Source organism: Rissa tridactyla, chromosome 4 (genome assembly GCF_028500815.1).
Source record: "Rissa tridactyla isolate bRisTri1 chromosome 4, bRisTri1.patW.cur.20221130, whole genome shotgun sequence".
Classification (NCBI taxonomy): domain Eukaryota; kingdom Metazoa; phylum Chordata; class Aves; order Charadriiformes; family Laridae; genus Rissa; species Rissa tridactyla.
The window spans coordinates 27,376,000-27,398,787 of record NC_071469.1 but is presented as its reverse complement, the minus strand read 5'-3'; the positions used below and the strand labels follow the sequence as shown (position 1 = coordinate 27,398,787).

The window sequence follows — 22,788 nt, the reverse complement described above, 5'->3', positions numbered from 1 at the left end:
CGGGGCTTCTAAACAGTCACAATTAGGAATTATGCTAATAAAGTCTGTTGTGACATGAAAGCTCACTTCATTGCTTATGCTTCCTCATGACTGTTTTAGTACTCTGCAAAACATAATATCCCTTCCTGGGACATTATGGAATAGGAAAAGATAGGCATCAGTGCCAAAGGCTTGCACCTGGAGGACCAAACCTTCTTTCCCAGCTCTGCAGTAGAAAGGCTTGATGACCTTTGAACAGGCAAGGCATGAGCAGTCGTCAGCACCAGAGACATTGAGGTCTTGAAGATCTGTTCCTGACTAGTGGAAACTGAGGCCAAGTTTTTACAGAAATGTCTGTGATATTGGCCTCTGACCTTCTCAGATGTCTGCCTCGTGGACCTGCATTCTTGTGAATTGAGGTGTCCTAGCTTCTGTTGGTATTTGGATTATTGAAATATTCAAAGTTGGATCCTGTTTTGATGCACAGATAAAAAGACCTGCTGTTGCAAGAGTGATGTACACCATTCCCCCATCAGTAGTAGGAATCAGATTTAGGAGTACCATCACCAGGAGCACCAGCCCCTTGATGCTAGAGCTTATTAAAGGGGCAGCTCTGTGAATGCCACTGAATAACGGCATACAGGAGGATGACAGTAAGGGAGTTGTTTTCTTACCACTATACTGGTGTGCTAGAGACAGATAAATTAAGGAATGCCATTTTGTAAAGGTATGTGTTGAAAGTATGGCGTTTCTCTTCCATCTTCCACTGGATATTTGAATATGTTTTACCTCACTTTGAACAAATGAAGTCATCCTTACATGCTTTCAAATGTAGTTTTCTGGAGAAGGGGGACTTAACTGTTGTAGGCCTCAGTATTCTTCCATGCAAAATGGAAAAGTTGATATTAACCAGGCAATTGAACCTGGTTCTGCTGCCTGGTGAATGCTGGGGAAAGTCTTCTAAGAGTCTTGGGGGAAGTAGTAGGCAAACACAGGATTAAAATAGTGTAGTGGTTTAAAGATACTAGTTTCCAAAGATGCTGCATGTCTTGGATATGACTGCCCTTTTAATGAACTCTTACTTCTTAGTCAACTGGCATTGCCAGTGAAATACGAGTGGCTTTGACATATAGAGCATAGATTTGATCATCAGCTGTGTTGGCTTGTACTACAGGGGTGCAAATAGAGCCAAGCATGACATACCTATTCTTCACTGAGTGGACTCAAGGCAGTAGGCTGTAGAAAGGAAGATGATGGCTATTGTAGAGTTTTGGGAAGAGAGAGTGGGGAAAATAAACACGCAAAGAAATCAAAAGGTAGATATATTTCTTTTTCTTTCCCCTAAACTTAAATGCTAGTTTTGTCTGCCAGAAAGCTTTCCACAAAGCATCCCTAGGGTGTTAGAAATCAATACTTCTGTTTAAAAACTGTTGCTGAATAAATATTATCTGTCTGTAACATCTAGCAGTTAGGTTCCTTTTACAGCTTTGTTGCCTTGTTTTGTTTCTTAGATATGGAGTTGTTGGGTGTGGGGATTGTGCAAACTTCCTAGCTCTTCTGAATGTATTCTGTAACTTGAACAGGACAATTTAAGCAGGCCCTGGAACCAACTTATTTGTACCATATAACCTTAGTCTAACCACAGGCAGCACAATTCTAGAAACTCCTTGAAATGACCACAAAGTTGCTTGTGAGAGCACTGCGGCAGTAATTTCCCTCTTGCTTTCCCATTTGTCTCAAAGACTGCTCTGTCAACATTCTTGTCATAATCTTTTGCTGACCAGAGATTATATTAAAACAAAATCTCCTCTTTAATCTTATGGCAAATTTCTTTCTTCCCTTCGGCTTCCCTGACTCATTGAACCCCAAACCAGTGTCATTGGCTCAACAGGCTGAAATGTTCATTAGCATTCATATTTTCAATCATCTAAATCAGCTGTTTGTTTCCACTACTGTTTGCAAAATCCCCTTGGACTACAAAGACGACTTTGATCAGGCACTCTGAATTTAGGCATCCCCTGGAGAAAAACAAGATCCTGCAAGTTGGATGGCAGTCTGGTGCTCAATGTGGTGCTTAAGATAGTTCCATAGTCAAAAGCAAAAGGTTGTGAGAGTGGAGTGAAGCTAAAAGAAGGATTAGCACATAAGCAATTCAGGCATAATTTTTTTTTCTAAACATGGCACAGTCAGAAATTTTGAAGAAACCAGTAGTCAGCAAGATAAGAAAAGATGCGTGAAGAGCTGTGCTGGCCAACTACCACAGAGATGTGGAAGGGTAGCAGATGTCAATCGCAGGAAGAATCCGGCAGCATTGTAGCATTTAAATGTCAATCGAGGGATTTCTTTAGAATCTACTTCTAAAAGTTTTGTCAAGTTTCAGAAGGCCCAAGGTGGTGAAGTTACTTTACACCTGAAAACATTAGAGTAAGAGGGTCTGATGAGAACATGTCAAGATATGGATGCATCCTACGAGGAGATGAGGACTTGACTTGAGCATTAACATAATAAAGCCTTTTAATTTTACTGTCTCTTAACATGGAGCATGGGGGGCGGAGGGGGCTAGGCACGGCTTGATAAACAGTGACCAGTGGCCTTTAAATAAATTAAATTAAGAAGGCTGCTCCATAGTCAGGTGCTGGCATTCTCTGCACTAGCAGGTCACTGGAGGAGAATGCAATGGGTCATTGTAAGGGACGGCACTTTTTACAGTTATTAAAAAAAAGTGCTTTCCTAGTTGAGTGTTTTCCTACTGACACAAAACATCAGCATTGTGACATTTATTTGTGTGATGCTGGACAGTGTGAACAATTGAGAAGTCAGACAAAGAAAAGCCTTGGGAAAGCAAGGGGAGTGGAAAGGAGAGGAAAGATGGGAAAAGAGGGCTCTCTAAGCTAAAAGAAAGCAGCAAATTAGTATTTTAAGTGTTGCTACGTTTCTTGGTGTTACTTTCCTATCAGTATGTGTTACTTCAGTTTCACATGCATTGAGATTAAATAGCAAAGGAGATAGGACACTCCACTGCAAATCAGAGTTGGGCCTGGCCAGTTTTGTATCTTCTGCAGGGAACGTCTTTGCAAAGATGTTTAAGTCTTTCTTCCATGGCAATCTGGGAGTTTGGGGGAAAGGGACAGGACAGAGAATGGGATGGTTTATGTTTTGAGGAACATGATCCAAGGATGGACTAGAAAGCTGTAAATCAGAATTCATGGCAAATGTAAATAACAAAAACACCTGGAGAGCAAGGTGCTGCCTGAAAAGCTGAAAGCTCTCAGAGTCTGGCATCATCTCTACATCACAAATTCACTTTCATGGAGTAAATGTCCTCTGGTCATCTTCGTCCTTACTCATAAGCATCACACTCCAAAGAGTTCTTTTTTGGTATCGTGATGGTTGGTGCGGAGGTGAGGCTTCCTGTGCCCTCAGAGTGTAATATTAGAATATACCCATCCAGTGCTAGGGAATTTTGAGACCCTGGAAGTGCTCTTGGTACATGTCTTAAGGCTGTGATTTTCTTCTTAGACATCCTGTTATCCTTGTCAGCTTGAGTGGGATTATTGGTCTTGTTTTCTTGTTTATCTGTTTAGGAGGATATGTCTCAGCAGACTTACAGCTTGAGTATTCAGAAGCTTACAGAGAAGCTGTGTCTCCATTGCTCTGTGCCCGCATCCAACCTGCGTGATAAGCAGAGCTGTGCAAATCAGCCTTTGACAGAGAGTTAGGGTGCACAGCGTTCGGATAGGCCAGCAAGACTTCTATCATTGTAGTTGGGCACTGGACAAAGTGCTACCCTGTCTGTCTCCAGGCTGGACTGCCTGGTTGTCTCTACTAATCATTTGAGCATTGTTGGGGGAATGTTTCCTGGCACTTAAGCTGGCCATTGCAAGGTGGTCTGTCTGTGCTCATAAACATGCAAAACAGGGTGGTTGTATGCTAACTGGATACTGGGAATGGTCACGGGATAGCCTAACTCCTGAGCTGTGCTGAGGAATTATTTGGAAGAGTGCTAGTTAACATGAGAGAAACCATATCAGAGACTGTTCTAATACCTTAAAATTGCAAACTACCATGTTTTAAAGTCTGGGAGTGTGCCTAGGCTCCATTTCATTAACATAGGTATAGTCTATCAGTTTGACTTTCAATGTGTCAGTCTCTCCAGCGTTTCTAAAACCCTTCACAAGCTGTCAAGAGAAAAAAGTCCCTCAAGGAGAGATAAACATCTTACAGTAAGCGTAGGTAGACTGAAAATACTCCTATTGGAGCTGGACTGCTCAGCTCTGGTGCTATGCATGGTCAACACTTCAAGCAGGCAACTTTCCTCGTACTGGTGTGATCGGGATGCCACTGGAGGATGGGAGTTGGGCTCTCCCATCCACTCCAGGTACACTGCTGGTGGGTCTAAAGCAACAGTATTAGACATCAAATACAGGTCTGTTAGATGCAAGGTTTGGAGTCACCAGCATTAAGTAAACGATGAAGGCAGAGCCCAGGGCATGTTTTCCCTAAGGAACTCTTGTATTAAGAAGTCAAGAAAAGGAAACGGGGTGTCTTTCATTTGATTCCAGTTTGCTGTGTAGCTGTCTCCCACTCACTTCCCTGTAGGGAACATCCTTATATTTAAAACAGGAAAATGGTGAATAAAGTTTTCTAGGTCTCAGCACCTGTGTGTGTGCCAGCAGCTTGCTGGAATAAGCCTTGGCAGGACAGGGGCAAGCCCTGTCTCATTGTGCCTCATGTTCCTAATTTTAGAGATATTAACGCTCCTCAACCTGCTACACGGTCTTTGAGGGGCTTAGTTCATCATTGCTTCCAAGAGCCCTGGAGATGCTGCTGCAGAGGTACGAGAGAGAAGGGGAGGATTGCTATGATTGTTATGGTACGGAGGCTGTAGGGAAAGGACAAGGGCAAAGGGATGACGGGGTCAATCGCTGGAGCCTGTGAAAGTCAAAGCACTGCGCAAACGCTTGGCTGTCGGCCCTTCTGCATATTAACAGGGTGTTGGAAATGGCTGTCTGTGGTGCTTGCACGGGTGTGAGGGACCTGCCCTCCCCTTGCTTGCGTTCCTCCACTGTTTCTCTCTGTCCTTCGCTCCCACCACTCTGCGGCACTTACTGCCACCCCCCTCATGCACGCACCCCTCTGCTCGCAGCCAGGTTCATCAAAAAAACAAGCGTGTCTCCATGGTAACGGGGAGACAGCTGAAAAATGGCAGCTAAATGCAGCTGCCCCTCATTTAATATTGACTCTGGCACTGACAGAACAGATAATGGGCAATAACACACCATTATGCTGCGGGGAAATGAAATGCTTCAGCAGACGCCTGTCATGCTGCAGGGATTTATTTGTTACTGTACCAGCAGAGATTTCTCTCCCCTTCTGTCTATCACTTTCTGTCATTCCCTCATCTTTTCCTACTTCTTCTTTTCTTTTTTTTCTGCCTGTTTCTGCACTTGTCCTTTCTTTGCTTTCTGCTATTTCTGTCTTTTCCTTCTTCCTTGTTTTTCTCCTTTTTCCCACCTCTCTTCTCTCTTATCTCCTCTGTCATGTTCTCTAACTCTTGTGTTACGCTAGATTTCTTGTTCCTGGTGTAGGAGTGTGCTATGTCTGAAGCCTGAGAGCTCTGTGAAGCTCCAAGCTTTTTGTTCCTTTCAGATTTTCAATTTTCTTTCTAGTTTAAACCGACTTCCCTCTTTTGTCTGTGTGCACATGTCAATATGAGTCTAGTAAGGATGAAGTTTGCTTGATGAGCCTTCAGCCAACATATTTCTGCAGGCAGCGTTTTAATTTGACAAGTACAACACAACGTAATAAAAGTTTTTGGTAGAAATGTAGAGAAAAGCGCTAATGAAAGGGATGTTCTCCAACTCCTTCTGGGACCAGAGTCTGTGTGCTTTATTTATGGCTGGCCACAGAATGCTCAGAGGTTGGGTAGTTTTTATCAGTGTTGTGGATCATGTTGGTTTCTAAGTGGTTCCTAAGGCTGTCAGTCTTTCACATCTTAATTATCCAGGGGTAGTTTCAGTTTGTGATTGCTCTGCGGTTAGTTTTTCTAAATGTTCTGCTTGTGCAAGTCTGAAATGTCACAGAACCAGGGGCACTGATGATAGCAAGTGGTCCTCTCTCAGGACTTGCAAGACCTATCCTTCTGCAAATACAGCTTTGAACTAAGTAATGACGTTGCAGGTACCTACCTTTTAGCTGGAATTGAGGCCTGTGGAACTCATGGCTTTGACTCAAAGGCTGCTCTGACTTGAGCAAAGGGCTGTCTGTGTGGATGCAGCTCATACAGGCAAAAGCATGCTCTTTTCAGCACAGCCTATTTCCTCTGCGTTTTCATGCAAAGAAACATGAAATCTTGACAGACGTGGGTGTAGTTTCATCTATGCGAGAGACCTTTGCAGGTCGTCAGCGTCCAGGCATGCATTTGATGGGTGGAGTAGGGGAGCCCCAGCATTATCATCTCCCACAGAATGCACACCATCTGTGCAGCGTGCGTTCCTAATCGCATGATGTGGCAGAGCTCTGGCAGTTGCCCAGTCCCTGCTTGCTGCAGTTAACATCGCAGCTACATCCAGGATCACATCACTTCATTCCTTCTTGATGTTGGTGTCCTGGAAAACCTGTGTGATGCAGAACCTGTTCGAGGCCTTGCTTGTGCCTGCAGGGTTTTATTGACCTAGGCATGCAAAGGGGTCACTTGAATACAGATGTCCTTTGTAAACTCTTTTGCTAGTGTGCCTGGTCCCTTATCAAAAGAAATCATACCAGCAAAGTTGTATTTTCTGCAAATATAACGACATCTGCACTCACGGTTTTGTCATTGTTGATACGGTGATTACAGGAGATGTTGGATGGTTTTTTGTACACCCAACTGATATATCTGTGCCATTAAATCTTAAGGTAGGAGTAGGCCTGAATTCTCTAAGTGATGTATTTATACGCATTGTACCATATGGACCTACAGTAGGATCATTCTTTTCCCTAAGTGGGATGGAGTCAGCAAATCTAGCTAAGCAGATTCTTAGAAAGTGAATTTTGCAAGGACTCCATGCAATACGGTTTTAAGCAGTACAGATCTTACAGACTCCGTTTGTCTAGCATATGGGGGTCCTCTAACCCAACCTTTGATAAAATACAGTGATCCTGTCTCACAATTCATCTACATTTTTGGTACTGGGATAATTTCTGATCTAAAATTCCAGGGCTGTGGAGTATATGCCCATTGCTTGGATCTTAGCAGTCTTCCAGAAATGTTTACATCTCTGAATAAAATCTGTACGACGACTCCTAAGTTCTCTGAGCTAGCCAGCCCTTCCTGTGGTTTATGACAAATGAGTGTTGGAGGAATCTTTAATACAATAGCAGGTAAGATGATAAACGCTAGAGGAAAGGCAGTATTGAGAAAGAAGGAAAGATCCTTTGGCTTATGTCCTTGCATGTCATCATATCTCTGCAAAGGAGCTTATTTAACTAAAATATTTCCAGAATGTAAGCATATGCCCTACACACCTGATTTTCTTTTATTTATCACTTTGCTGCATGTTCCTCAGAAGTCTTGTTAGAACTCACACATGAAACAGGTGACTTTGAGACAACACAGCTTGATGTGCAGTTGATTGGTGAAATACCAATCATCCTCACTGCTACTTTGGTTATGTTCCAATAGACTTTGGGAATAGCTCTTGAGCGGCTATGGGTTTCCTAGTCTTTCAGTGGTATTCCCAGCGCCTTTAAAATTGATCCCTGTTTTAAGATATTAAAACAGCGGGGAACTGATTTCCAAGGAGCTTAGTGGATTTTCTGCTTTAGGTTTCAAAGGAAGCAAGCTGGAGTCCAAAAGTCCTTAATTGATGTCATTCCATCCACCTCTCTGAAGCTAGGAGATTTTTAGATATAAATCGTGTTCAGAGCTATCTCTCCGCTATTGAAATGCCAGTGCACTGACCCCCATTTCAACTGCATGCCCTGCCAGCTTCTTGAGCCATGGTGCTCATTAATGAAATAAGCAAACATGGAAGTGTCTGGGATTTTCTTTTTCTTTTCTTTTTCTACCCTTCCCCCCTGCCCCCCCCCAACAAACCTAGAGTCATTATGTGCCATCGTGAGAGAGGAAACGGCTTGTTAAAAAGAAAAGCCCTGATTTTTATTTTTTTTTTTTTAAATGAAGAGTACCATCAGGAGCAGGCTATGATTAATACACATAATTGAAACAAATTGCAGCTACCTGCAGAAAAGCATCTCCCAGCTGTTGACAGAAGGAAATTGCTGACAGCCTTTTCCCATTCAATGAAGAAAGAGAGAGAGAGAGAGAGAGAGAAAGGAACCTTGCCCAGCCCATATAAATACCCAGCCACAGCTTGTGCCTGCATGTTCGAAAGCACTCGCCAGCCAATGTGCATGTATGTCATCGGGCACCTATCTGTTTACATGCACAGATGTGTCCCATGTGTGGGTGCAAACCCAACTTTTGCACGCATTTGTAACCACTGTATGTCTATGTATGTAGGATCCTTGCATGGCCGCGGTTCCCTGCTTTGCTGAACATACTGCGTGCCCCCCCGCAGCGCGACAGTAGTGTCAGTTTAATGAGAAGTGCCCTGGAGGCACTGTGTGCTCCACCAGAGAGGAGGCTCCAGCTGCGTGTGTGCTTGCACACGTGAAGTGCCATATACACATATGGAACAACAGAGACCCTGTCTTCTACAGGCAGCCCTTCATCTGGCGTTATCTTTAGGAGTATGAGGCAGTCTCATTTTTGGCTTTTAAAATGTCGTCCGTCACTACCCTGTTCTTCTGTCCCTTTCACCTTTCCTTTTTAATGCTCCCTATCCATCATTAACAGCCTAAATAGAAAACAGTTAGATCCAGGAGACGAGTCTGAAGCTAGGAGAGTCATTGTCAGTTGAAATGCCATACAGATGGCTAACGGGTGTACATCAGAACCTTGCCTTGTTCAGAAAGTTGCTCTGGAGAGGAATTTCATATCCATAGTTCATTCTGTAGCTGGCGTCTGCTAAGACAATCAATGAGTGGGTTGCATTGATTGTTTTGTGCTACAAGTTTGTCACGTATGGATCGTTTCTAACTGGACCATCCAGTGATCTGCTCCTACGCAGCCACGTGGCTGTTCCAAAGCAGGCAACCCATTGCACTGAGTGGGCCACAGGAATGCTAGTGAGCACAAGGCGAAGTTAGAGACCTCCAGCAGATTGTTAGTAAGATCTAGCAAATTGGTTGGCAAAATCTGCATTGAGGATGATGCTCTAATATTTACTGAACATGCTTTCTTGTGGTCATCTGTTGATTTCATAATCTGAGCTTCTGTTGGCCACTTCATAAGGGCATTTTGACTTATTTAGAATCACGCAGGAACAGCAAGTATGAGCTATTTCCCACATATCTGCCTTTAAAGCTGATTGCTACGGTGTGATGCCAGATGGTAAAAGAAAAAACCATAACAGTTCTTCCTATTGTGGTTCTGCCCATTGAAATAAAGCCACAAAGTCTGTAACCACATGCATATTCTAAGTGTTATAAAAATAACCTGCTTGAACTGGTCCCTAATCTGTTATTCCGCCTCCCGTTGTGCGGGTGTTCAGTGTAAACACATCAATATGAAGCAGTAAGCAAACAAACATTCCTTTATCAGAGGTGTATGTCGATCCCAATGGAAGCTTAACAGCTCAGGCAGACAGATGCAGCAATAGGGAAGTAACTGATAAACTCAGATATTACAGGTTATGGATTGTGTTTATAAGTTAGTTAGGGTGAAAGAGGGCTGGAGCGGTTGACATTTGAAGTACAACCTGGGAAACGCTGCGTTCATCTTTAGCACCCAGGGAGCTTGGGAAGAGTCCCAGAACATTTTAGTGAAAAACTCAAATGCTGAAAGAATTTAAAATAACACCAGGTGGATGGTGCTGGAAGGGAGGCAGCTGACTCGGGCTACTGCTGTAATAACAAATCACTCCAAGGCAAGCTAGACTATGAATTTACCTATTCCAAAGCTATCACGTGTGTACGTTTGTAATTCTAAGGGAAAGCAAGCTAACCGAGCATATTCACACTGAGGTGTGAGCTGGCTTGCATTTACCGAAGGGTAAGGTGATGCATGTGGGCAGCTACCATGAAGTAGCTGGTGTGATGCATTCTACACAGTTGCTTCTTGCACAGAAATGCGAGTGTCCAGCCTCTCAGTCAGGGTCGCTGCTTGATGTGCAAAAGCCAAGGCTCCTATTCCTGTAATTTCTTTCTGCCCCTTTAAACTCCCCTTGCAGCTAAGAAAGATCATCTACCCAACTGCACTTTACTGCTTAGTGGTTATGCAATGTTGATGCAGTGCTATACGCACAAGGTACAGTCTGCTCTAGGAAGAGCTCTGTTTATGTATTGGTTGTAGCGATTTCTCTCCTTTATAGAGGTGAAAAAGCAGGCAGAGGTGGAGGCTCATGTGCCCACAGGGCTGCAACACCTGGAAGGATAAGCAGGACTGGTCACACTGCTCGTGTCCTTCATCACAGCCTGTTCTGAGTGACACTTGCGTGACTATCAGAAATTGTAGTTGGTTGGTGATGACAATTACAGTCTAAGGATCATTTTTGTCTTTTGGGGCCTGGCAGCCTCTGTTCTGCCAAATGAAGCAATTTCAGCACATACTTACAAACCACACTAGTATCACCTGGGACTAAAGGTACTTTATGGAGTTACTACAGTTCTTCTAAGAGATTGAAAATGAGTTCTCAATTCATCCCCATTGGGAAACAATCTTAGGGCCCAACAAGCTTGTTCTACCAGATGCTATGAAATCTTATGGTCAGCGCTAACATTTGTCTGCTGATATCTCTGCAACTTGAGAATTTTTTTTTTAAACTAGCATTCCTTATGGAGGCCATTCAAGGAGACATTGCTGATGAAGGGGGCACCAACTCTGTTCTATGGTTTATGCATCACAGTATGGTCAAGCCAAGCAGATCGCAAAAGTCTGAAATCTAGCTAGTGGGACAAAGAACCAGGAAAGTGATCCTCCAGAAAAGTGTATGCCCAGCAGCAGGAACAACTGTGATCCTCTGTGGGCTGCAGATGGGGGAGCTTAAAGTTGTAACTCATTGGGTAACTGTACAAAAGCTTTCAGTATTGGTATGTACCATTTGCAGTGAGTTCTCTTGCTCCTTTGTCCTCCCCAAGTAGTAAAGTTATGCAGTTTCCTTTTGTTTGTGGCACTGAAGCATAGTTACAAGCAATAAAAAGTTGCGTGAAATTGGGAAAAAAATATTTAACAGGGTGTCTTTATTTTTTTGAGTCCAATTGCCTGAGTGTATGGATGAAAGGGCATATATATGTATATATAGATAGGTCAATTATATTGATTAATATATGTAATTTCCCCCCTCTTAGTTTTCTTAGCTCTGCAGAACCAACACAGTTCTGAGAAAATAAGTTATACCTTGTTCTGACATATGAGTTAACAGAATAGCTTTTAAAATTACAATGTCAAGGCCAAATTCTCCCAACAGAAAATAAAGAGATCATGGCATTATGAAGGAAAAAGTAGAACTTGGTCTGCCAAAATTCTGTTGCTAGAGATAGTGTGCAAAAAAGATCTCAGCTTGTCTGTGACTCCATAAAGTAGTGGCAGACCTAGTAGTTACAGGGGAAAAAAAACGCTTATTTTTATTAGAACTGAGCACTTCTGACCAGATAACTGTCAAGAGACAATTAACCTGGAGGCTCTGGAGGTTACTTTGGGAAAGTCCATTTTCAGAATTGTCTAGTATTTTAAAGATAGAGATCCTTTCTACATAGCAGGGGCTTCAGTGATCCTTCACCCTGGCCATGTACAAGGATACACAAGGGTTTGCCATGTGGATCTCAACCAAAACTGCCATCCCCTCCTTCCTTAAAACCTCTCATCAGCTTTCAGTTCCAAAACAGCAAGACCCCAGTGGTGGTGGGTTAATGGAGTTGTTAAAGTGTGGGGAACAGCTTGAAGAGGGACAATACTTCGGTAAAACGGGGGTTGGAAAACATTTAGAAAATATACAAGTAGAATAAGTGTCTTTGCTATTTAAAACAAAAAAAAACCCTCCCAAAACCATAGAAATCAAGATGCTCCAGGGCGAACTCATCTCCAGGAAAATAATGGCAGCACCTTTCTGAATTGAAAGAGAAACACAGGTTTTTCAACAGTAGTTGTAACACAAGGGCCATATCACATTTCCTGCAGGGAGATTTGAAAAGTTTCTTTTTTTACAGCAGCTGGGCTTTGCTTGTAAAAGTAAGCATTACATCAGTTCTGACCTTCTGGCAACAGGCTTACAAAAAATAACATGAACACAGATACCAGCATGATTGCTGTCTTACATCCAGCAGTATACCTTCACTGATTACCATAAAATTACTCCTAATTTTTATCAGGGCCAATGGGTTCAGAGTTTGGCTTGTAGTGCTGGAGAGAAGCACTGATTTGGCTTGATGTTTTTTATTTTTCTTTAGTTGATATCCAGTGTTGATAACTTGTACATGAAAATAGCTGGGCTCATTGCTGGTGCTGTCACATCAAGATATGAAAGTCATTTCATCGATGATAGGAAGTTACTAATTTTGAATGAACTGATAAAATAGCTGTGTTGTATTATTCCAAATAGCATAGATAACTTCAGAAACTTACGAAAACAGATGAGCTGATAACTATTTTAAGAGATATACAGTATATGCCAAGCATGAGTTTTTATTGCATTGAAATAAATGCATATAATATGTATATCTCAAAACACCACACGGAAATAGCCAAGAAACAATTACAATAATGATATAACTTTTTCAGTTGAATATAAAAAACATCCACCATAATGAAATATTTATTATCAAAATCTTTTTGGTTTGGTGGGGTTTGAAGAGATCTTGTATACTTCCAGTGATTAGCTGGAATACTTTTGCCGAAGTACCTTTTCTGTTCATCAGTATCTTTACCAGATAGAGGTGCTAAACTGAAACACTTATTGTGCTGCTGTTGAGCTTCCTCCGCTGTCTGACCCCAGACGAATTTTTTAACCCACTCCTGTTTCTCAGTCTTGTCTGGATTGCATGTAAAGTCTTTGAAAGCATGCTTAGTTTTCCACAAGTGCCTAGCTGAATGGGATGCTCTGTCCAAAAGGACTTTTGTGGAACTTCTGGCAAACTGTTATTCTGCGAGCCTTCCTCAGTGTGATCTAGCTCCTATTCTGTACGCACAGGGAGTTACTGAAATGGAAGAGCATGTCCCTTTTAGAGCCTCTGTTATTGCAATGCAATAATAGTAAAAACCCAAAACATTTGATAATATTAGGCTGGGCTGTCTTTTGTGCACACAGGGAGACTACTGCACAAAAGATTGAAGTCTAATTTTTCAAATTATCGTGTGATTTCTCGGTGCCTAGGATTTGCTCTTGAAATTCGAGATATGTTGGCCTTGATCTTCAAGCATGTTGGTGGCATGCAGCTATTACAGAAAATCATGTTAGTGAACAGAGACTTCAGAAAACGTGAGGTCTGTGGTTTGCCCAAGTCTCGCGCTGAGCTGGCAGCAGAGCTGAGAACATGCAGGTTTTCTCTGAGCCTTTCGTGGGCAGCAAATCCTTTGGACAAGTGACTAGACCACCCGCTTTACGTTAGGTGTTTGTGCCTCCCAAGAGAAGCAGTCTCCGTCTTACTCGGAACTGGAGTTGCACTCTTTATGGGATGACCCTCCTTGTCATTGTTAGAAGAGACTATTTGATAGGTTTTATTATTATTGAGATTCCTAACTCTGGTGTATGCAGTTTAGTTCTTTTAATGAATGTATTTATTTATAAGCTAGTCCCACAACAGCAGAAGTATAGGATGGCACAGTGATAGTTGTCTTCACCTCCTCTGCTCTGTGTGCTTTTGTTTTCTAGTAAGGAACTTTGCTCCTTCTATCAGGTTTGCATATATTTACACAGAGGTGTATTTATTTGTGCATGGGCTTAATGTCATTATATACCTCAGTAGTGTTCCCTGTCCTCTCTGCTTTCCTTTCTTGTTTTACATGGGCCTTGTTTTTGCACATAGCTTTGCTACAGCCAAGCTGTAAGGAAGATAATAAAGTGTGTGCGTGGCAAAATAAGGTGGAATCAAACCCTTGTATAGCTGCTCTCTGTCATTTTTATGTGCATCACTCTCTCCCTTCTGTCTGTAGCACTCTCTGTAGCGGTCTAGAGTTGTCCCTTTCTTCAGCTTTATGTTTTCAGCATTGTGTTAATTGTTTGTGGTGTATGGGTTTTTCAGCGGCGTGCAGTGGGAAAGGTCAGCTGTCAGAAACAGGCCTGTCCACAACTGATAAGGCATTCGAGAGATTGGATTTGACTCATTAAGCACCTTCCCTGTAGACATGGAGTCTGCTTTGCCGCAGAAAAAACACAACTAGGAAGGGGAAAAGCCCAGGATGAAGTTGGAGCATGCGCCAGAAACACTGGCACACCCTCCCTCTCTCGCCCCTGCGTGCAGTGCCGGAGCTCGGAGCGCTTCCACCACGCTTGCATCCTCACGCAGCGTGGGCCTCTGTGCTTACACCCTCAAGATGATGTGCATTCACTCTTGTATCTACACCTGGTCAAGACACGTATCATTTTCTCTATGTATATATGCCTGCATGTAAGTCCTCATGTGTGGATGCCCTGAGGTTACACGGGGGAGACACATTTCATTCCCGCCCTCACATGTGCACTGTAAGGTGTACAAAGATGTGAATTCTCACACGTTTTACGTGTTTGTATGCACAGCCAGCCCAAGCTGGTTTTGTGTGTTTCTCACTCGCTGTAAATCTCTTCACACTAATGCCTGCTTCCTTTCATGCTGTAACAAAGGGCGCACACATCTCTCTTATATATGTATATATCATGTTTGTTCAGATGCCCTTTATCTGCTTTTCCACAGAAATATGCTGTGTCACTGTACTGTCTATACCTGCGTATACACGTCCACTACCCTGGTAAACACACATGAACTTGCTGCTATATAGACATAGCAGAAGCCTAGCCTCTAGCATACAAATGCACACGTTTTTGCCCCTAAATAATTATGGGCCAAAGCTGCTCTGCCAGCTTGTAACAGTCCCTTGCCTGTGGCTTTGTTTTGAGAAGAATCATTGTGCCTCAAATTGGGTTTGGATACTGCTACTTGCATAAATGCTCTTAATGATGTCTCACAACGAGCATAAATGAGGGGCAGCAGTAGTGGTTGGCAGTGTATTTTGATACCGTGGCAGTACTGGGGTTCCACACGTACACACGCTCCAATAACGCTAAAGCTGTGAGGAGGTGACATTACCGCAGCCTCTGTCATACCAGTCTCATGTGCTGCCCTGCCCCGCTCTGCACTTCACTCCGCTTCACTGCTGCTTTTCACCTTCCTTCCCATCTCCTTTTTCCCATGGGCATGGCTTTCAATACCGCTCGCTGGTATCGAAGAGGATAATTTTCTGGATCGCTTCTGTGTTATTACAGTGATTAGCGTCAACTGGTTTTCTACTGGCACTTGACGCTGGCAAGATGCCCAAAGGGCTCCCGGCTCAACAGCAAGCGGGACGCCTGCTGGAGGGCTGTTGCTAACACAAATGTATGTGCGTGCACAAGCGTGCGCGCACACTTTGTACAGTGCTGCCTCTCTGCTCCTGGCCTTCTAGCCCCTTTCTTTAAGAGCTTCCAGCAGTTTTCTAAAATAGTGCCCTTCAATGGAAGCAGGAATTTCTCCTCCTGCTGGGCTCCTTTGATGTCCTTTTGTTCCAAATGCACTTTTCAACTTTGTTTCTCTTGATGTTGGTGTAAATCTTTTTTGTTCATGCCTGCAGTCAGTCTTGGAAGACTCCTACCATGAGTCCCCACGTTTCTTCCTAAGCATGACCAATCCTACCACATATGTAATGGAGACTGTCATAGCTTCCTAACGTTCTTCTCCCTAATGCTGTGGGTCAAGGTCAGAAAGTTTGGGGAAGACCTTGTCTCCCACATGCTAAGGAATAAAAATGCCACAAGTGCATCCTATTTGATGAGCTGCATGTTAGTGCTCTTCAGTCTACACCCAATAGTAAACAGGTATAAATAGGATCAGGATTCGTATTTGGTGTTTGACTTCTGTTTCTAATAGCCTAGAAGAGTAAGGGTAGTGTGAAAGTGGGGATTGCAACAGGGATACAGATTGCTGCTGAAGAATAGTAAATCTTTCTTCGGTGATGAATATAATTTTGCTTGTTGGCATGCAAGTTGGTTCCGTTTTTTTTAAAAAAGCATGGTCTGTATAAAACAATGGCACTTTTGTTCAACAGAGTACATAAGATAAAAAGCTGGTGAATTAAGAGCTTAGCTGTACACTTGCACGCTCTTACCCTGCCGTACTGACATGTGTGTTCTACACAGAAGGGCAGAGTAGCCGGGTAACAAGCCAGCAGCAGAGATACCTCTGTGGGATGGTAAACGTATTAAATCTTGAGTTTTACATTCACGTTGCTGCAATGTCCTCTCTCTGGCCAGTTTGCACTTTGATGAATGTTCAGTCTGTAAAGAAGCATTTCTGCTGGGTGGTATGTTCAGAGACTGGCATCCTTATGTTTTAGAATGATGAACCAGGAAAATAAGTAAACTAGAAGAAATGCAGAGTGAAATAAAAACATAAGGAAGAGTAAATACAGCAGCAATAGGAATTGTCCTCACCCATGCTCAGCAGTGAGGAATCTAGAGGACTTATGCCTAGCACATCATGCCTAGCACATCATCATGGTATCCGAGCCTTTGACAAAATTAGTAGCAACACCTTGCTTTTCCTGCACCTTCTGGAGCTGGGAGAGAGAGTAGCAAAATTGTTCAGAGAAATGAAAAGAAAAAAGTATACTTTGTTCATCCAAAACAAATTGTGAATTTATATGAATATATCAAATTGTTTCAGTCAGATTATTTTTTAAAATCGATTTATTCAGCATCATTCACTTCAAAATAAACACATTTCATGCTTTTAGTTTAAAATGGAGCTCTAGTTTTTTAAGAAGTGTATTTTTAAGGACGTGTAAAACAAAATTATTAAATTCATTTTGGGTTAAGCAAGACATTGTCACAGGATTGGGTTTTTTGTCTCTTTGGCCACTTGATCAGAACATAAATAAACAAGCACAGCACTAACTATGTAGTGCCATAGTCAGACTCATACTTGGAGTTTGTTGTGTCTTCGCCAATGGCAGAGGATGCAACATCGCGCACTGATACCGGTGCAGTTGTTTGTACTTAGCAAACAATGGAAAATAGGTGGAGAGGATGCCCGGGACACTCTGTACACTGCATATACACTGGATTGGCATGTGGCTGCTTCGCACAGATTTGGAACATTTCTTGTTTTGCAGAAAAGCTTTATTAAACTCATAGAGCGTTCTTTTCCCATAGGTCTCAAGGACTTAACCTATATTTTTGTTATCTTTGTAGTACAGATGGAGGCAGCTGAGGTTAATTAAGTGCCTCAGGTTGCACAGTAAATCAGTGGCAAAGTCGAGGATAAAATGCTCAGTTTCTGACTTCTACACCTGTAGTTCGTCATTTAGAACAATTTTGGTGAGCAATTTAAAAAATGATGTTACCAACCATATGCTACAATCTTTTGTAGACATGTGTCATCTTATTTATTCATTTTCATTATTGTAGTACTAATACTTATGTCATCAAAGCATTTTAGCTAAAAGATTTTACAAATGCATTTTTCAGGTATTTTGCGTGGTATTGGAGCAAATGATGCCGGTGGGTGATTTCTGTAGTAAATTGTTCAGATTCTTCTTCAGACCCTTCTGTTTGTTGTTTCCCTTCAGGAAAAGACAGAAAAGGTGGTTTAGAGAGTCAGCAGAGAATCTGTGAATCATATTATTGATGAATCTGGGTTTAAATAATCTCTTGTCTGTGCTGACTACGTGGACTAACTGGGAGATTTTCTGTGATATATCTAATTATTATTTTTTTTTCCTCTCAGAAGAGATTTTGTTGAAAGGACAGCAATATACTGTTGAGTGAAGAAGAGCCTTCCAAGGTTGAGAAGCAAAATAGCTTTTTACTTGTGTGAATTTTCATTTGTTTAGGTGGTATGAACTTCAACTGTATATTTAATAGGTGCATGGTCCAGAAATTTAAAGCAGTCCTGCTTCTAACAGACTATTAGCTCTATCGCTGATTGTGGAAGTGATACGTGGAAACTGCTTTATACATTTGCCAAATTCATCAGGAGAGCTAAGTCACTTTGCAAGAGCTGGTGCTGGGCCTCTGGTTTGCAGTCCAGAGGGTCGGAGCCTCCTCTGTGCCCCAAAGAGCATCACCCAAGGACGCAGGCAGCAGCAAGCGGAGGTAGAACCTGCGGCTCTGGAGCTCTCATGCAGTATCTTTAGAGAAAGCAGTTCTTCCTCCTGTTTTCATTAAGAGCTTTGGAGCTCAGGGAAATAATAGATTAGTCAGGTTTGACAAAAAGACGGATGTTCGTTGTATTGCCAAGTCTCCTTGATCTCTTTTGGGCTAAAATTTGAGGACCTTTTAACAAGCATTTTCTTTTAGACTCAAAGGGTAGCACGTAAAGTAGCAGCTAACGGAGGAGAAGGCATGATTCACGCTAGGCACTTGGCGTTCTCTGGTGTGACATAATGCTTCCTTTTCTCTTACTGGTGAGATGAAAGACCTGTTTGGGTAAGATCAGAGCTGCTACACTATGCAAAATTCAAGTTTGGCACTGAAAGAGCACTGACTGTTGAGTGCATCTCACGGTTGCTTTGGGCTTCTAGGCTAATGTTGCTCTTTGCATCTCTTAAACATGATGAGAGATGTTGTCCTCCATTGATTCTTATCTACACAGTTTCTGATGTTGTTACTGTGATTTTTCTCTGCTTCCAAGTTACAAATTGTGTAAATACAATAAGTGAGAATGAGAGGCCTGAGGAAAGAATAAAAGACACTATTTCAGGAAAATCTAACGTTACCCAGAATGGTTTAAAGCTAGTAAGCATTCGGGAAACTACTTTTTTTTACTTTGGGACTGTAGCTCAGCGCTTAATCTTCTCCATTATAACTTCTTTCTTTGATTTTTACAGTCATTTTTTTTTCTTCTGAAAACTTATTCCCATAATTTCCTTGAAGTTAGAAGTAATATTCTTTTTATAAGGTTTTATCAATGCGATCAGTTCAGTCATCTCATTATGATATTAAGATGACTTAGATGTTCTTATTTTACAGTAGTGGAGTATAAATGCAGTGTATGATATGACCATCAAAGCTTTCCACATGCCAGCGTGACTGCTGGTGATGCTTAGAAGATGCTTAATGCATAGAAGAATGTTTTGCACGCCATTTCTTCTGAATCTAAATGATTACATAAGCTCTTAAGACTTTTTAAACAAATATTTGCTTTTGACTACTGAGAGTACAAAAGCGTGCATGTGAGGGAGAGAGCATGGGACCTTATGAGAGGGTTTGATTAATGGTGTCACTGATTCAATCAGGTGGTGTGAAGAATGATCAGACTAGAAAAAACACATCTATTTGGATGTATTATTTTTCCTGCCCAAAGGATAGAAAGGAGGAATGCAACAAAAGGGTTTGGACAACTTAATGGAGGATGCAGTAATCTGCTGTTTAGCTATTACTGGAGCCTGTCACCATCTCTTTAAAATAACAGCCTGATTGTTATTAAACTATCCAGCTTTGTTTTAACAGCGTGAATCTGGGTGAGCTGCTTTGACTGCTTCTGAGGCTTTTCATTAGAGTTTTAGCATTCAGTCACTGGACAACTCTTTTGGAGGGTGAGGGAGATAATTCACCTTTTTTGTCCTTCAGAGGTGTCGGCTGACTTACTTTCTGTGGCATTTGATGTACAGTTTCTCCTCCCCTAGCCTCTGAGGGAACACTAGATACACGTGAAAGTGAGTTGGAACATAAATCGTTCATTGTTCTGTAATGTTATTGAGGTTCATTTCGTTTTATTATAGGTGACCCCCAGGACAACCCTTCTGTCCAGAACTGAATTACCTCTTAGTAGAGTTCATGGGGCTTGGCCCATACTGGGGTTCTTCCCCATCCTTTGGGAAGTGATGCCTTGATCTCTCACAGCTCATCATCCAGAAGAGCTTCTAAATCAATTTTCCCCTTAGTTCACGTAGTTCATATGTAGAATTTATTCTTTCTAGAATTCATTACGAGTTGGGTCAAAAGATTTCCTACAGCTCAGTTAGAATTTAAAAACTTTAGGTCTATTGTTTATGGTTTAAGCCTCAGTACAGAAAGGAGGCAAAGATATACACACCGGCCTGAAGACATTTAGTTATGTCCATACACAGCTATACAGTGACAAAGTAAGAATACCTATTAATTTCAGCAGAACAGGAAGACTGCCACAAAATTTCTTTCCCAAAACACCAAGTTCAATTGTGCTTGGCTAGGATCGTGACATTAGCCAGTCATCCCATCAGAAATAAATTAGATAGTTTCCTTGTCATGCTGCTGAAAGCATAGCTGATGCCCAAGTGCAGTAAGTTCATGGCTGCTGAGTACCATGGCTCTGCTGTTAATTCTCTCTGATTCCAGTAGGATGTCCTGAGGTGAAGAAGGCCCATCATTCAACAGCAGGACTAATGCCAACAGTGGGAACTTCTGCCTTTTTTTTACCTCCTTGCACTTAGGCCTTCTGCATAGCTCTATAACACTGTGCTATATCCGTATTGCACTAACTTTGATTATCTATCCACAATACCTTTTGAGTACATTGATAGTTTTCCTTCTGTGTTCTGGATTCATGGTGAGGTTGGGTGGGGGGTTTTTTTGTTGTTTTTTCCTCCTGCCATGGTGGATGATTGTCCTCCAATTTAATAATAGTTCTAAGGTCAGAGGCCAACTCTGGAAGCAGTTTTTTTTCTTAAGACAAGTTCCGTACCTCTAGGATTTTCTGAAGTTACAGAGAGCTGTTAAACAGTAGGTAGAAAAGGCTTCTATAAATACAGTTTTCCGTGTTGACCTCTGTTTGACAAAAGGTCAAGGGAGTACCTGGCTGTTCTACTGCCTCCATCATTAATGCACGCTGCTTTGGCAGAGAAGCCTGACGCCTGACAGTGTTAGACCGTTCCTAGATTATCAGGCAGCACCAGCTCTTCTGTGCAAAGCACAGCAAACCACTCGGATAAGGTAAATCCCACCGAACACTGGAGTGGTTATTAATTCTGAAGCAGTGCAGGGAGTTTGCTTTTCTCACTGACAGAAGACATGCTCCAATGTTGGCTGTAAACCAAACCCCAGTGAGATAGGGATTGCCTCAGAGTACACATGTAATGCAGTGGATTTTGACAGAAGGTGAGAGGGTGAGCAGCTGACTTTCATTTTTAAGAGAACTACTTGAAGTTTCTTTCAGGAGACTTCAGGAAAGTCACTGTCCATTTTGTATTTTTCTAAATATTTCCTAAATGTGTCTGAGGCCAGAAATCCTATTACATGAGATATGCTGCTTTTTTTGAGTATTAAACCTTATGCCTTTGGGCAGACTCCCCTTCTAGGATTTGCTGGTTTTAGCTTCACAGTCATGAAGTATTTATTTTCAGGCGTTATCCAAAACTTTGGAGGCTCCTCTGCACCACAGTCTTCACTGTGGTGACTTCCTGGCAGGACTGGAGAAAAATAGGAAGTTGGTTTCCCTCCACAAATGTATGGGGACCTGTGGAATGAGCCCAGGATGGGGAGCTAGGAGCTCCTGAACTGAAATGCCTTCTCTACTACTGATTTTCTTGGTGGCCATGAGTAAGTCCATTAAAATGTCTGTGCATTGTTCTTCTCATACATAAATCAAAATTTCTCTACTTGCAAGGTTTCTCTACTTCCTAGTGATGCTGTGAATTCTGAATATTTGAGTCCTCCTTTGTAGAAAGAGCTTTGACAGGAACACATAGCAACAGCTTTGCACATAAAAACTGAAGTTAAAATTACCATCTGGCTCTCCTGAGAAGGCAGTATAGCCATACACACTGTGGAAGGATCCCCAGTCTTTACCTCTCCTGGGAACCTGAGACTCAGCGAGCTCTGGGGTTTCTGCAGTGATGAGAAGAGCCAGGAGCTTTGCTTAGGTAGTTTTTGGCCCTGCTTTTGTTTCGGTTCTTGCTCTTCACTTGCAGTATGTATTGACAGCTGATTTGGGGTTTTGAACAGGTATCGATCTGAGACTTGCAAAATTGGCTTTGCAGTGGGGTGGTGATGGTAACTGCTTAATGTGCTAGCTGTGCCTGTTAGCAATTAGTCAGAAAAGGATAACTTTTTCCCACTTATTAAAGTGATGGGTGACTCCCTTCATTCCAGGAAAAGGTCTGCGATGATCAGTTTGAGGATCCTGTGTTTTGCTTCTACTCATGATTTCTATGAGGCTTTGAATATGTCAAGAGTTTAAGTCTGAATGTGGAGTTTTGTACAGATCTTGGATCTCTGCAAATCCTAGCTCTTGCAGAGAATTTACTTATGTTGAGTGTGTTAGAAAATAAATAATGGGTTTAGATTAATATTAATGAGACTTAATTGCTTACATGTGCTAACCTGCTTTCAGATGCTGATTTTTGTAAATCTGTCAAGTATTAAATGAGTTAAAAATTAAATCTTGCAAATCATGTATAAATCAAGAGTTTGCAAATATCTTCTAAATGCTGTTTTGGGTAAATGTTATTTTATGCAGTTGCATTTTCACACTTGAACAGCTAGATCATCAATTCAAGTTAATATCACTTACTATGTACAGGGTTTCACATCCCACTAAAACCAGGGTTTGATCTGTTGCTCC

General features: G+C 42.0%; 1 protein-coding gene across 1 annotated transcript in view; it reads left to right on the top strand.

The window, feature by feature from the left end:
* The window catches only part of LOC128908215 (neurexin-3), a 431,350-nt gene that overhangs the window by 193,985 nt on the left and 214,577 nt on the right, over positions 1–22,788 (top strand). The gene's annotated exons all lie outside the window — the stretch shown is intronic.